This window comes from Ascaphus truei, chromosome 12, assembly GCF_040206685.1.
Source record: "Ascaphus truei isolate aAscTru1 chromosome 12, aAscTru1.hap1, whole genome shotgun sequence".
In the NCBI taxonomy this organism is placed as follows: Eukaryota; Metazoa; Chordata; class Amphibia; order Anura; family Ascaphidae; genus Ascaphus; species Ascaphus truei.
The window spans coordinates 15166139-15180435 of record NC_134494.1 but is presented as its reverse complement, the minus strand read 5'-3'; the positions used below and the strand labels follow the sequence as shown (position 1 = coordinate 15180435).

At 40.6% G+C, this 14297-nt stretch overlaps 1 protein-coding gene and 1 long non-coding RNA gene across 3 annotated transcripts in view; one reads left to right on the top strand and one right to left on the bottom strand.

Moving 5' to 3' along the window:
• Window positions 1-13615, bottom strand: part of LOC142463913 (3-galactosyl-N-acetylglucosaminide 4-alpha-L-fucosyltransferase FUT3-like) — a 37264-nt gene extending 23649 nt beyond the window's left edge. Inside the window, exon 1 of the mRNA XM_075566766.1 lies at window positions 13520-13615. The gene's annotated coding sequence lies outside the window, so the exon portion shown is untranslated. The remainder of the gene's footprint in view (window positions 1-13519) is intronic.
• LOC142463914 (uncharacterized) overlaps window positions 1-14297 on the top strand; it is a 69636-nt gene that overhangs the window by 26810 nt on the left and 28529 nt on the right. The window lies entirely within an intron of this gene.

The window sequence follows — 14297 nt, the reverse complement described above, 5'->3', positions numbered from 1 at the left end:
AACGAATACATATAAATTAAATACATATAAAAAACGAATACATATAAATAAAATACATATAAAAAACGAATACATATAAATAAAATACATATAAAAAACGAATACATATAAATAAAATACATATAAAAAATGAATACATATAAATAAAATACATACTGTATAAATAAAATACATACTGTATAAATAAAATACATACTGTATAAATAAAATACATATAAAAAACAAATAAATATAAAAAAAACTAATACATATATACCCCCAATACTTATAAAAAACCCAATACATATAAACCTCCCCAATACATATATCAAAAAACAATACATGTAACACCCCTAATACATATAACACCCCCAATACATATAACCTCCAATACATATAACCCCCCAATACATATAAATCCCCTAGTCATATAAAAAGACACAATACATATTAAAAAAATCCCCAATACATATAGCTCCCCAATACATATAAACCTCCACAATACATATTAAAAAAAACAATATATATAAAAAATCCCATGATACATATACACCCGAATACACACGCACACGCACACGCTCATCTGCATGTCTTAGGCAGGTCTGCAACCCCGCCTTTCACCATTATCACCCAGCACACAGCACTTCCACTGCAGCAAGGGATTCTGGGGAATGACATGCAAATGAGCACACAGTGCCACTTTTTGCTTCAAAAAACATTTTTAACATGGTTCCCTATAGGCTTAAGCTTGCTGCATGGTCACAGCTTTGAGCACAGCCAGGGAAAACCCACCCACAGACAGCTGTTTCGACCTTTATGGGTCTCATCAGTGTGGGGTTGGTAAACGGGGTATTCAGAGAAGCTAAAGGATGGTATATATATATATATATATATATATATATATATATATATATATATATATATATATATATATATATATAAACTAAATATAAAAAAACACCCAATTCATCTAAAAAAACAACCCATTACATATATAAAAAATCCCAATAAATATATATAATAAACAATACATATATAAAAAATCCCAATAAATATATATATAAAAAACAATACATATATAAAAAAACAATACATATATAAAAAAACTAAACATATATAAAAAAACAATACATATAAAAAAAAGAATACATATAAAACCCCCGATACATATAAAAAAATCAATACATAAAACAAAACAATACATATAAAAAGACCCAATACATATAAACCCCTCCAATTCATATAAACCCCTCCAATACATATAAACACCTCCAATTCATTTAAACCCCTCCAATACATATAAACCCCTCCAATTCATATAAACCCCTCCAATACATATAAACACCCACAATACATATTAAAACACCAAATACATATAAAAAAACATAGTACATATAACAAAAACCCAATACATATAAAAAAAAATACATAATCCCCCCCAATACATATAAAAAAACAATACATAATCCCCCCCCCCAATACATATAAAAAAACACCACTACATTGGGGTTGGGGCTGGTCCCTGGTGGCTGCGGGGTGCTCTTCCCCAGCTGCGGGCCTCTCCCTCACTGTGTCCCACGCCGAGCATCTGACACAGTGTGCGCCGGGCCTCTCTCTCATGCCGGCACCCACTGGAAGCCGAGTCCAGTTTACTTCTGTTGCCGACGTTAGAAGGCGTGGGACACTTGGTGAGTAGGAAGGCCCACAGCTGGGGGAGAGCTAGGGCCTGGCGTCCACAAGAGTTCAGGCCCAACTTCTTTGTCTGATCACCAGGCGCCCCGCAGTCCCGGCTGTCCCCCCCTGTCGGCGGACCTGTTTAGGCAACTTGTGATTTCCATTCACTTTATAGGTGTATTGAGCACACTAGGGGACTCATGGACATTAAGGACTATTTGGGTTTGGATGCCAACATGCCATTCAAACAAAAGGATTTAATGTTGACCATTATAGAATTTATTTTAAGACATAATTATTTTTTATTTGAAAATCAATTTTTGTTTGTAGATCTGTGGAACGGCCATGGGAACAAGTCTCGCCCCCAGTCCCACCGATCTATTTATGGGTTACTGGGAGGAGAGTTCGGCTTGGACAGGTAACCTACTGATGGGGCTTGGTCAACTATGGCCATTTTATCAAAGACATTAAGATAGTCTGGTTGGTAGCATTTTAGATTTATTTTCGCATTTTAACTCTACCCTATTAGGTTTGAGTTTTATGTATGTAATTGACCCTATAACAATAGTCTTTTTGGACTTGATACTTTGGGTCAATGATAGAATGGACATTACCACCAATGTTCATATTAAATCTGTTGCTACAAACCGTTATTTACATGCAAACAGTAATCATCATAAAAAGCTGGTGGACAAAATGTAAAAAGCCTTCTCAACCTGTCATGACCAATTCTATCGCCTAAGACGGAATTGTTCTTCTGATATTGTAGATGCGGTTGAAAAAAGACATACGTCCATCAAGTTCAACTTATGCTAAATTTAGACAACAGATACTTTATCCTATATTCTTACTTAAAGTATATTGATCCAGAGGAAGGCTAACAAAAAACCCTAGTGACATATCATCCAATGATGTCTCACAAGGGGAAAAATAAATTCCTTCCTGACTCCAAGAATTGGCAATCAGATTACTCCCTGGATCAACATCCTTCCCATGTTTTCTTATTTGGTATATCCCTGTATACCTTTCCTTTCTAAAAAGATGTCCAACCTTTAAAAAAAAAACAAAAAAAAAAAAACATATCTATTGTATTTGTCATCACAGTCTCCATGGGTAATTAATTCCATATTTGAACTGCCCTTTCCTTTGTTGCTGGTGAAATCTTATGTCCTCCAACTTTAAGATTCAATTAGTCAGCTAAAAAGATCAAGAACATTTTAGGTAAACATATTGTGGGTGCAGTCACTGTTATATATAGGAAAGCCAACAGTGTCAAGAACATTTTGTCTCCTACTAGGTTGAAGAAAATACAGGATCCTGTTTAATTATTCCAAGTGAAACCTACAGGAAACTTCAGGTGTAATAGAACTAGATGCATCACCTGCAATTTCTTGGGGAAGGACTTTAAATCCTTTTCGAATGGAGATTTGTTTAGGGTCAAAGGTTTCATTCACCATATGTTTGACCATATTTGTAGTTTACATGATACCCTGCAAATGTGGACATCAGTATATTGGGAGGACTGCTCGTCCCCTATGCACTAGACTTTAAGAGCACAGGCGTAACATTAAAAATTGAGTTATGTCCCATAATTTACCCAAGCATTTTGCCATTTGTCAGAATAAAAATCCAGAGGGTATGAAAATAATGGGAGTTGAGCATATACCCCCATCTGTCCTAGGGGGTGATAGGTTCAGCACTCTATGCCAACAAGAATCAAACTGGATTTTTAAATGTAATAGTCTTTTCCCTAATGGTCTCAATCCCAATAAATATATATAAAAAACAATACATATATAAAAAAAAGAATACATATATAAAAAACCCCAATACATATATATAAAAAAACTAAACATATATAAAAAAACAATACATATAAAAAAAAAGAATACATATAAAACCCCCGATACATATAAAAAAAACAATACATAAAACAAAACAATACATATAAAAAGACCCAATACATATAAACCCCTCCAATACATATAAACCCCTCCAATACATATAAACACCCACAATACATATTAAAACACCCAATACATATAAAAAAAACATAGTACATATAACAAAAACCCAATACATATAAAAAAAACCAATACATAATCCCCCCCCCAATACATACAGTATAAAAAAAACACCACTACTTTGGGGTTGTGCTGGTCCCAGGTGGCTGCGGGGTGCTCTTCCCCAGCTGCGGGCCTCTCCCTCACTGTGTCCCACGCCGAGCATCTGACACAGTGTGCGCCGGGCCTCTCTCTCATGCCGGCACCCACTGGAAGCCGAGTGCCGACGTTAGAAGGCCTGGTGTGGGACACTTGGTGAGTAGGAAGGCCCACAGCTGGGGGAGAGCTAGGGCCTGGCGCCCACAAAAGTTCAGGCCCAACTGCTTTGTCTGATCACCAGGCGCCCCGCAGTCCCCCCCTGTCGGCGGCCCTGTTTAGGCAACTTGTGATTTCCATTCACTTTATAGGTGTATTGAGCACACTAGGGGACTCATGGACATTAAGGACTATTTGGGTTTGAATGCCAACATGCCGTTCAAACAAAAGGATTTAATGTTGACCATTATAGAATTTATTTTAAGACATAATTATCTTTTATTTGAAAATCAATTTTTATTTGTAGATCTGTGGAACGGCCATGGGAACAAGTCTTGTCCCCAGTCACACCGATCTATTTATGGGTTACTGGGAGGAGAGTTCGGCTTGGACAGGTAACCTACTGATGGGGCTTGGTCTGCTATGGCCATTTTATCAAAGACATTAAGATAGTCTGGTTGGTAGCATTTTAGATTTATTTTCGCATTTTAACTCTACCCTATTAGGTTTGAGTTTTATGTATGTAATTGACCCTATAACAATAGTCTTTTTGGACTTGGTACTTTGGGTCAATGATAGAATGGACATTACCACCAATGTTCATATTAAATCTGTTGCTACAAACCGTTATTTACATGCAAACCGTAATCATCATAAAAAGCTGGTGGACAAAATGTAAAAAGCCTTCTCAACCTGTCATGACCAATTCAATCGCCTAAGGCGGAATTGTTCTTCTGATATTGTAGATGCGGTTGAAAAAAGACATACGTCCATCAAGTTCAACTTATGCTAAATTTAGAAAACAGATACTTTATCCTCTATCCTTACTTAAAGTACATTGATCCAGAGGAAGGCTAACAAAAAACCCTAGTGACATATCATCCAATGATGTCTCACAAGGGGAAAAATAAATTCCTTCCTGACTCCAAGAATTGGCAATCAGATTACTCCCTGGATCAACATCCTTCCCATGTTTTCTTATTTGGTATATCCCTGTATACCTTTCCTTTCTAAAAAGATGTCCAACCTTTAAAAAAAACAAAAAACAAACAAACATATCTATTGTATTTGCCATCACAGTCTCCATGGGTAATTAATTCCATATTTGAACTGCCCTTTCCTTTGTTGCTCGTGAAATCTTATGTCCTCCAACTTTAAGATTCAATTAGTCAGCTAAAAAGATCAAGAACATTTTAGGTAAACATATTGTGGGTGCAGTCACTGTTATATATAGGAAAGCCAACAGTGTCAAGAACATTTTGTCTCCTACTAGGTTGAAGAAAATACAGGATCCTGTTTAATTATTCCAAGTGAAACCTACAGGAAACTTCAGGTGTAATAGAACTAGATGCATCACCTGCAATTTCTTGGAGAAGGACTTTAAATCCTTTTCGAATGGAGATTTGTTTAGGGTCAAAGGTTTCATTCACCATATGTTTGACCATATTTGTAGTTTACATGATACCCTGCAAATGTGGACATCAGTATATTGGGAGGACTGCTCGTCCCCTATGCACTAGACTTTAAGAGCACAGGCGTAACATTAAAAATTGAGTTATGTCCCATAATTTACCCAAGCATTTTGCCATTTGTCAGAATAAAAATCCAGAGGGTATGAAAATAATGGGAGTTGAGCATATACCCCCATCTGTCCTAGGGGGTGATAGGTTCAGCACTCTTTGCCAACAAGAATCAAACTGGATTAAATGTAATAGTCTTTTCCCTAATGGTCTCAATTAGACTATTGACACTAGTACAGTACAATAGATTAATCTATACACGTTGTCTCCTTCGTTTTATATCTACAGCTTATACAAATGTTGTAATGGTACTTGCATTGGGTGTGTTCTTGGAAATGCAAATAGTTCCTGGATTGGAGGAATAACATATGCACCAGTATCATTGACATTTAGTTCTTTATTGTGTAATTGTTGCAGTTTTGCGCTATCTGCTGGTGTTATTATGTTTCCTTTTATTTTTGTATGTAACCAATTACTTCTCTGTATGGTTTCTTATCTACATACTGTGATGTCTCAGTCATGCTGCAGGGTCTTTTGTCATGTATTAAAGGCAGGAAACATTAGAGTTAGTTGAATAGGGTTTATTTACAGTGTCAAATCAGCATGCAAAACAGACAAAGGACCTAACTCCACTTTGGAGTTCTGACCAATACATCTTAGTCACTTACTAACAGTGGGAGAACTAACATCTTTCCCCACTCAGGACCCTGTACCTGCAGGCAGACCGCAGTTCTCTCTGCAGTCTCTCACAGGGCTGTCAGTGTGTGTGCTCCCAGATCAGCAGCAGCAGTAGTACAGGGAGGTGTCTGTGCTGCCTTTTAAACTGCAGTCCATTAAGTAGGGCTCAGGTGAGGGAAATGGGCACAAACCCAGGAAGGTGCTTGATTGAGTTTCTCCTTTGAAGGTTTATTAATCAGTGAAATTATATATATATATATATATATACAGCTAAACCCCGTTATAACGCGCCTCGTTATACCGCGATTCGGTTATAACGCGGTTTTCCCGTGGCTCCCGTTTTTTTTTTAAAAAAAAAAAAAAAAAAAAAAAATTTTTTTAAAAAAAATTTTTTTACATTTTTTTTTTTGCACACTGCACACACTCACTGCACACACACTGCTCATTGCTCACACTGCCACACTGCACACACACTGCACACTGCACACACACTGCTCATTGCTCACACTGACACACTGCACACACTCACTGCACACACACTGCTCATTGCTCACTGCCACACTGCACACACACTGCACACTGCACACACTCACTGCACACACACTGCTCATTGCTCACACTGCCACACTGCACACACACTGCACACTGCACACACACTGCTCATTGCTCACACTGACACACTGCACACACACACTGCTCATTGCTCACTGCCACACTGCACACACACTGCACACTGCACACACACTGCTCATTGCTCACACTGACACACTGCACACACACTGACCACACTCACGCACACTCACACACACTTACGCACACTCACGCACACTTACGCACACTTACAGACACTCACACACACTCACACACACACACACACACTTACACACACTTAGACACTCACACACACTCACACACACTTACACACACTTAGACACTCACAGACACACACTCACACACACTCACACACACTTACACACTCACAGACACTCACAGACACTCACAGACACTCACAGACACTCACAGACACTCACAGACACTCACAGACACTCACAGACACTCACACACACTCACACACACTCACACACACTTACACACTCACAGACACTCACACACACTCACACACACTTACACACACACTCAGACACTTACCCACACTCACACACCCATATACACACACACACTTTCTCTCCCATATATACATACACACACACTCTCTCACTCTACACAGACGGGCCGCGACCAGCACCACCACCCGCTCCCCCCCCTCCTCCCGCGCAGGCAGCGGGAGCACCGGGGACAGCGGTGGGGAGAAGAAACCCCCCGCTACAACCTCCATGCAGGCAGCATGGTTCTGAGGTAAGCGGCGACCTGAGGGGACATCCCCACTCCCATCTCCTGCCCCGCGGCCTGTCCCGAGGTGACAGGGGGAAGCGGGGACAGGAGAGACATCCCCGCTCCCATCTCCTGCCCCGCGGCCTGTCCCGAGGTGACAGGGGGAAGCGGGGACAGGAGGGACATCCCCGCTCCCATCTCCTGCCCCGCGGCCTGTCCCGAGGTGACAGGGGGAAGCGGGGACAGGAGAGACATCCCCGCTCCCATCTCCTGCCCCGCGGCCTGTCCCGAGGTGACAGGGGGAAGCGGGGACAGGAGGGACATCCCCGCTCCCATCTCCTGCCCCGCGGCCTGTCCCGAGGTGACAGGGGGAAGCGGGGACAGGAGAGACATCCCCGCTCCCATCTCCTGCCCCGCGGCCTGTCCCGCGGTGACAGGGGGAAGCGGGGAGCGGAGGGACATGCCCGCTCCCATCTCCTGTCCCGCGGGATGAATATGCGCTAAAGCGCGGCGGCCATTTTTTTTTCTCGCGACCCCGTTAGTAACGCGGTGGTCTCGGGGTGGACCCCGAGACCCGCGTTATAACGGGGTTTAGCTGTATATAAGGAAAAAAAGAGGAGAGAGCACATGCCCATAGCGTAAAATTGTATATTTAATGAGGGGAAGGGGGAGGGGGGGTAAAAAATGCACTTACAAAAGTACAATAAAATCAAGCATATGTGATAATAATCACCACCATCCGGTTCAAACTGCAAGCTCTTTGGGACAGTCCCAGGCTCCGTTGGTGAAGGATCAACGTCCCCGCAGGTTTCCAGGGCTGGTGTGCTGTTAGAGAGTCCAAGAAATCAGTTCCGTGTAGTGTAAAATCTCTATAGCACTTGCGCATGGATAGGTCCGCTCCAGCGCTTGGTGTTGACTTCAATGTCAGTGCGTCTGACGTAATGACGCTCCCTGACGCGTTTCGTCAGTCACGGCCAACTTTTTCAAAGGGATCATATATATATATATATATATATATATATGTGTAGAGGTATCAGATATGTATGATTCATTGTAACATCGCCGGAAGAAGAGATCAGTGTATCTCGAAAGCTCGCACAAATAAAAGCATTTCGTTAGCCACAGAACGGTATCATCTATTTATTTTTTGATTATATATATATATATATATATATATATATATATATATATATATATATATATATATATATATATAGAAACCCTGTCTTCCCATGAGAGAAGGCACAAAAGCAGCAACACTCAGATAAAGCAAAAAGACATATATTAGCAGTTACAAAACAGCACACTATAAACCCAACGTTTCGGTCCTAGGCAGGACCTTCCTCACAGTGGAAAAGCCATTAAAATAAAGGATTACATGAACTGTGAGAGTAAATTCGTTGTATACATCATCCGGTGTCCATGTGACCTGTATTATATTGGTAAAACCACACGTATGTTGAAGGAGCGTATGAGCTTGCACCGCTCCTCCATCAGGAAGGCATTACTTGACAGTACGAATAATGAGGATCTCAAACTGCAACCGGTAGGGAGACATTTTAAAGATCACAAGCATAGCTTGGCAACGCTACGATGCATGCCCATCATGCAAGCACATGCTGGCCCCCGTGGAGGTGACAGGGGCAAATTGCTGTTACAACTTGAAATTCGCATGATTTTTGAACTGAACACAATGGCTCTGCGAGGACTAAATGAAGATTTCAAATTAGGGTGTTTTTTTGTGATTGCACCGTTTGAATTTTTGTTCTGTGTCCTTTTCTCTTCAGTTATGCATAGATGCTCATAATTAGGTTTCCATTGCCGGGACTTTGCAATATTGTTCCCCAAAGGTGCAGTACTGAATATTAATTTTTAACCAGTATGCCATTTACAATTGCCTAATTTATATGCATGTTTTTGCTCTACCTCCTCCTTTCCCTTGTTATCCCTCCCTCCCCTTGCCCTCCCTCCCCTTGCCCTCCCTCCCCTTGCCATCTAAACAGTCACCCTCAGCTCTGGAAATTGTTTTTATTCCCCTTATGTGTTGATTCACTTGTTCCTTCACTGTCATTCTCTTTAGGGAGCTGCCACACTGATGCAATTGACACTGAATGGGGTACCAGATCGGCGTGACGTTCTGGTGCTGTCACAGAGCCTTGCACATGCGCAACTTTACTTTGAGCTGACTTCCCAGGACTTTATGACGCCACACATGCGTTTCCTAGCAACATTGGACGCTAGGATTTTTTTGTCCACCGGGGGAGCCTGTACTCATCTGCCCATGTGAGATAGCATACATTGCTCTGTCTCCTGATTTCCAAGATGGCCACCGTACTACCTCATACACTGATTGCACTTGTGGAGCTCCAGGATTGTACAATTAGCTGCCTCTAATTGTCCTCACGTGGTGAACTATGGGGTATATATGTTCTCTGGGTGTCATTGTCTGGTAGCACCCCCCTGAGGAAGGTCCTGCCTAGGACCGAAACGTTGGGTTTATAGTGTGCTGTTTTGTAACTGCGAATATATGTCTTTTTGCTTTATCTGAGTGTTGCTGCTTTTGTGCCTTCTCTCATGGGAAGACAGGGTTTCTATATTGATTTCTATGGAGCATGCACCTTGACTTTACATTTGTTGCTTGGAGTGCTGACTGCTGCTTTTTGTTGTATATATATATATGTATATATATTGTGTCTATGGGCAATATTGATACTTGCTTTGTGTAGTTTATATTTTCAACTTTGATTAATTGTTTGATTGGGTTAATCTGATATTGTTAATTAATTGGGTGGGTATATTAGATACTCAGTACCCTTGGATATCACCCTGATGAAGTCACCACAGCGGTGGTGAAACGCGTAGGGATAATCCTGTTGGAGTTACCAGTTGATGTCATCACGTTACTGACGGAGACACAGAGAGAGTCACTGTTTCATTGTAAGGAGAGTCTAAGGCCTGGGACATAGTGGACTTGATGCTCCCTGAGGCGCGCTCCTGCTCTGCCTCGCCTGCTGAAAATTGAGCTTTTTCCTGTCCTTGCAGGCGAGGCAGTGAGCGCGCTCAGGGGGCGGGGCAGAGGCGGAGCGGAGGCGTGCCAGGAGGCGGGGCTAGTCCCCCGCTCCCATTGGATGGGAGCGGTCACGTGACCGCTCCTCCGCTTCCCCGAGCGGCAAATTTCAAACCTGCCTGTCTCGGCAAAGTTTCTCAGCCTCCGCACGCATCAGCGCGCATGCAGAGGGGGAAACTATAGCCGCACTGATGACAGATGCAGGGGCTTTGTGCATCTGCTCAGCGTGGCTCAGCCTGCCTCAGCGACACTTAAACTCACTAAGTCCCAGGCCTAAGAGCTACAGGAACATCTATCAGCTCTTTATTCAGCCAGGACGTTTAAGGCGGACCCCTTTGTTTCACAGGCAGAAGTGCCACAGTATCACCACCAACGACTGGCCTGCGAAGACCCTGACAGTGATTATACATCAGCTGGTGAGCTGGCCAAAAGGTATGGGTAGGAGGTTTTTAATTTACTATTCTGCCTGCCAGCACTTGATAGTACCACTCCCTACAGGGAATTATCAGCTGGCGAACTGCCTGATATCCTCTGAGCGAGGAGTTTCAGCTAATTCATTGGACTGCCTTTTTGTGAATGGAGCACCAACTATAGCTTGGATCATTGGATCCCATTGCTACTGTAGTGGTGTATTACTAACTATGCCACTGTTTGAATCCTTAGCAGCAGCAGCACTACCATCAGCTGTTATATACATGAGGACTTTCCATGTGGGGACTATTTACTAAAGGGTCATTTGATCTGCTTTGCATATTGTTCCCTAAGTTGCTGAAGACCTCCAAGGATTTGCTTGATAATTGGACACCATGGTTAACATCTTAATACCTGGCACCTGTGACTATTACTTGCAATAACTATGAGAGTTTTTTTATTCTGTTTGGTCAGTGAGCATTTGCATTTTATGGAATACATGAGCAGTTTCCTGTTATTATTTTTACCTTGGAGCGTGCACGTCTCATACTTATGGATGTGGTTCATTCTGTAGAGAAGCAGCCCTTGACTCCAGAACACACGTTTTTTTTTTATTCCTACAGACTCTTCCTATTTTTAAGGAACATTTCCTCACTTTGCTCTTTTTGATTTACACATTATTTTTTCCTGTTCATGCATGTTCTAGTTGTTTAATATTTGTGCACCACATTTTAAAATTGTATTTATACTTTTTATATATCGATATTAGTGATTTATCATTGTTTATCACAGTAATTACTACTCTCTTTACAGGGCAATTTTTTTTGGACTTTGCCCTGCCTGTATGCATTTGATCTGTTATCACCTTTAATATTAGAATGTATTTATTAATTATTTTTTGTATTTAAGCACTTATTGCTTAGAGTATTAGTAATTGTGCGTGCTGACCACCCTTTCTTTTTAATCACGCACACAATATAAATATATATAAATAAAAAATATTGAAATTAAAAAATATATATATATGAACTAAAATAAATCTCTCTCTCTCTCTCTCTCTCTCTCTCTCTCGTTATGGGTCAATAAACACCCCCTGTTTTGCATTAATTTTGTCTAGTGCAGATAATAAGACCATTATGGTATTTTATTCAAGATATATATATATAGATATATATAGAATCCAATGCACAGCCGGCACACCATATGCAAGTAAATAAGTTTTGGTGCTTATCCCATAAAGCAATAACAGACCATACGATACCGGTTGCAACACGACATCAAGGGACAGCACGCAGGTAAGTAAATCAAAAATGTTCTATATCAAATATAGAACATTTTTGATTTACTTACCTGCGTGCTGTCCCTTGATGTCGTGTTGCAACCGGTATCGTATGGTCTATAGATATATATATATATATATATATATATCTATATATATATATAAAACAAAAGACAGAGAACGCCTATGCATTGGGAAAAACAAATCTACGTAAGTACCAGCACTCACTGTCTAATAGCTAAATGATGAAAACAGTTGTAATGCAGAATAAACATTTAATAATAAAACAAACCAGAAATAAATCAAATGTGTTTGCAGAAACTAGTATCACAAATGGGCATGTCACAAAGTGAGGGAACACAAGGAATATACACAAAAAACGGAGAACGGAAAGTATGCTAGGGGGGCGACGTTTCGAGGGACTACCTCTTCATCTGGCCCATTCCCCCTGGTCCAAAAGGTCCCAGAGGCACTTCCCTAAGCCTCCCTTCCCCTATAACTGGTCAAATCAGACACCCCTGAAAATAGATAGCAAACATACAGTGTAGGCTAAATACAGCTAAACCGCTAATAGCAGGGCAGCAAGAATCCACCAAAGTCAATGGTAGTAGTTCAAGTACCACAAGAAACTGTGGGCAATGGTACAGTAAAGGCTGAACACAGCTTGCAAGAAAGCAGCTTGCAAAGAAGCACCAGGAGTCCACAACAGTCAATGAAAGGTTCATGGGAATAGCAAATGAAGACAATAATCAAACCCTCTGTGGCTCTTCTCCTTGTGCTCGTGTGGAGTGCCTATGCATTGGGGTTCTCTGTCTTTTGTTTATATAAAGTCACATACCCATTAGCACTCCTTTTGACATAAAATATAGGGTGGGTTTGAGTTTACAGGGTGTGTGTGTGTATATATGCATATGTATACTGTATACATACATATATACACGCATTCAGGACCTTGATGTTTCAGTTCTTGTGAGAACCTTTTTCAATCTGTTGAATACCTGTGAGTGCCTAGTGTCTATTACTCTATGAATTATCCATTTAACTTAGTGCACACGGACGCATTACGTTAGTTATTGCAGTGCCGCTGCTTTTTCTTATTGTTTCTATATAATACAAACATAAATATATACCTTACTGGCAGAAGAGGGATTGATGAATGTAGAAAGGGAAATACAGAGTAGTGCTACCCCCTAGTACCAACCTACTGGGATCACAACCCAAACATTGATAGAAATGTAGAAAATGAGTGGCAGTCACTTACCTCTGGCTCACTATGCAGGTGTGGATCGGTTAAGGTTCAGATATCACAGTGAGTGTGACAGCCCTAATTGCAGATAAGTTGATCAGAGCACAGGAGGAGGATCAATATGGTCATGGGGATGGAGCTATTTAAATATCACCTACAGATTTGGAATATAAAACTGAGGATTCACAGCAACCTGCTTTGTTTTACTGCTAGAGATACGCAAAATTATAGTCTATTGGTTTGATAGTTACGTTATAGCTCTTATAGTTGTATTTCTTATAGCTGTGTGACAGTTATAGTTGCAGTATTAGTTAGTTTCTTCCGCAAGAATTAGACTGTAAGCTCCTCGGGGCAGGGGACTCCTCTTCCTTAATGTTACTTTTATGTCTAAAGCACTTATTCCCATGATCTGTTATTTATATTATCTGTTATTTATTTGATTACCCCATGTATTACTACTGTGAAGCGCTATGTACATTAATGGCGCTATATAAATAAAGACATACAATACAATACAATGCAAGTTAAACTTTTATAGTTGTACAGTTGTTTCATCTTCACCGTTAGTATAGTGATTGTTTCAATTTAATATTGCTCTTTTATTTTATTATTTCATTTTCTCTCATTTGTATTATTTTTGCATTTCGGTACTTTATTTTTATATTGGAAACGGAAAAACAGAAGCACAGACTAGGTCAGATCTTATAGCGTAGTCTTCTAGTGCATATTATTGATGTATCAGTGCACTCACATGGTTAGGAGATCTGCTCCGGCAGGTAACACTGATGTGTAC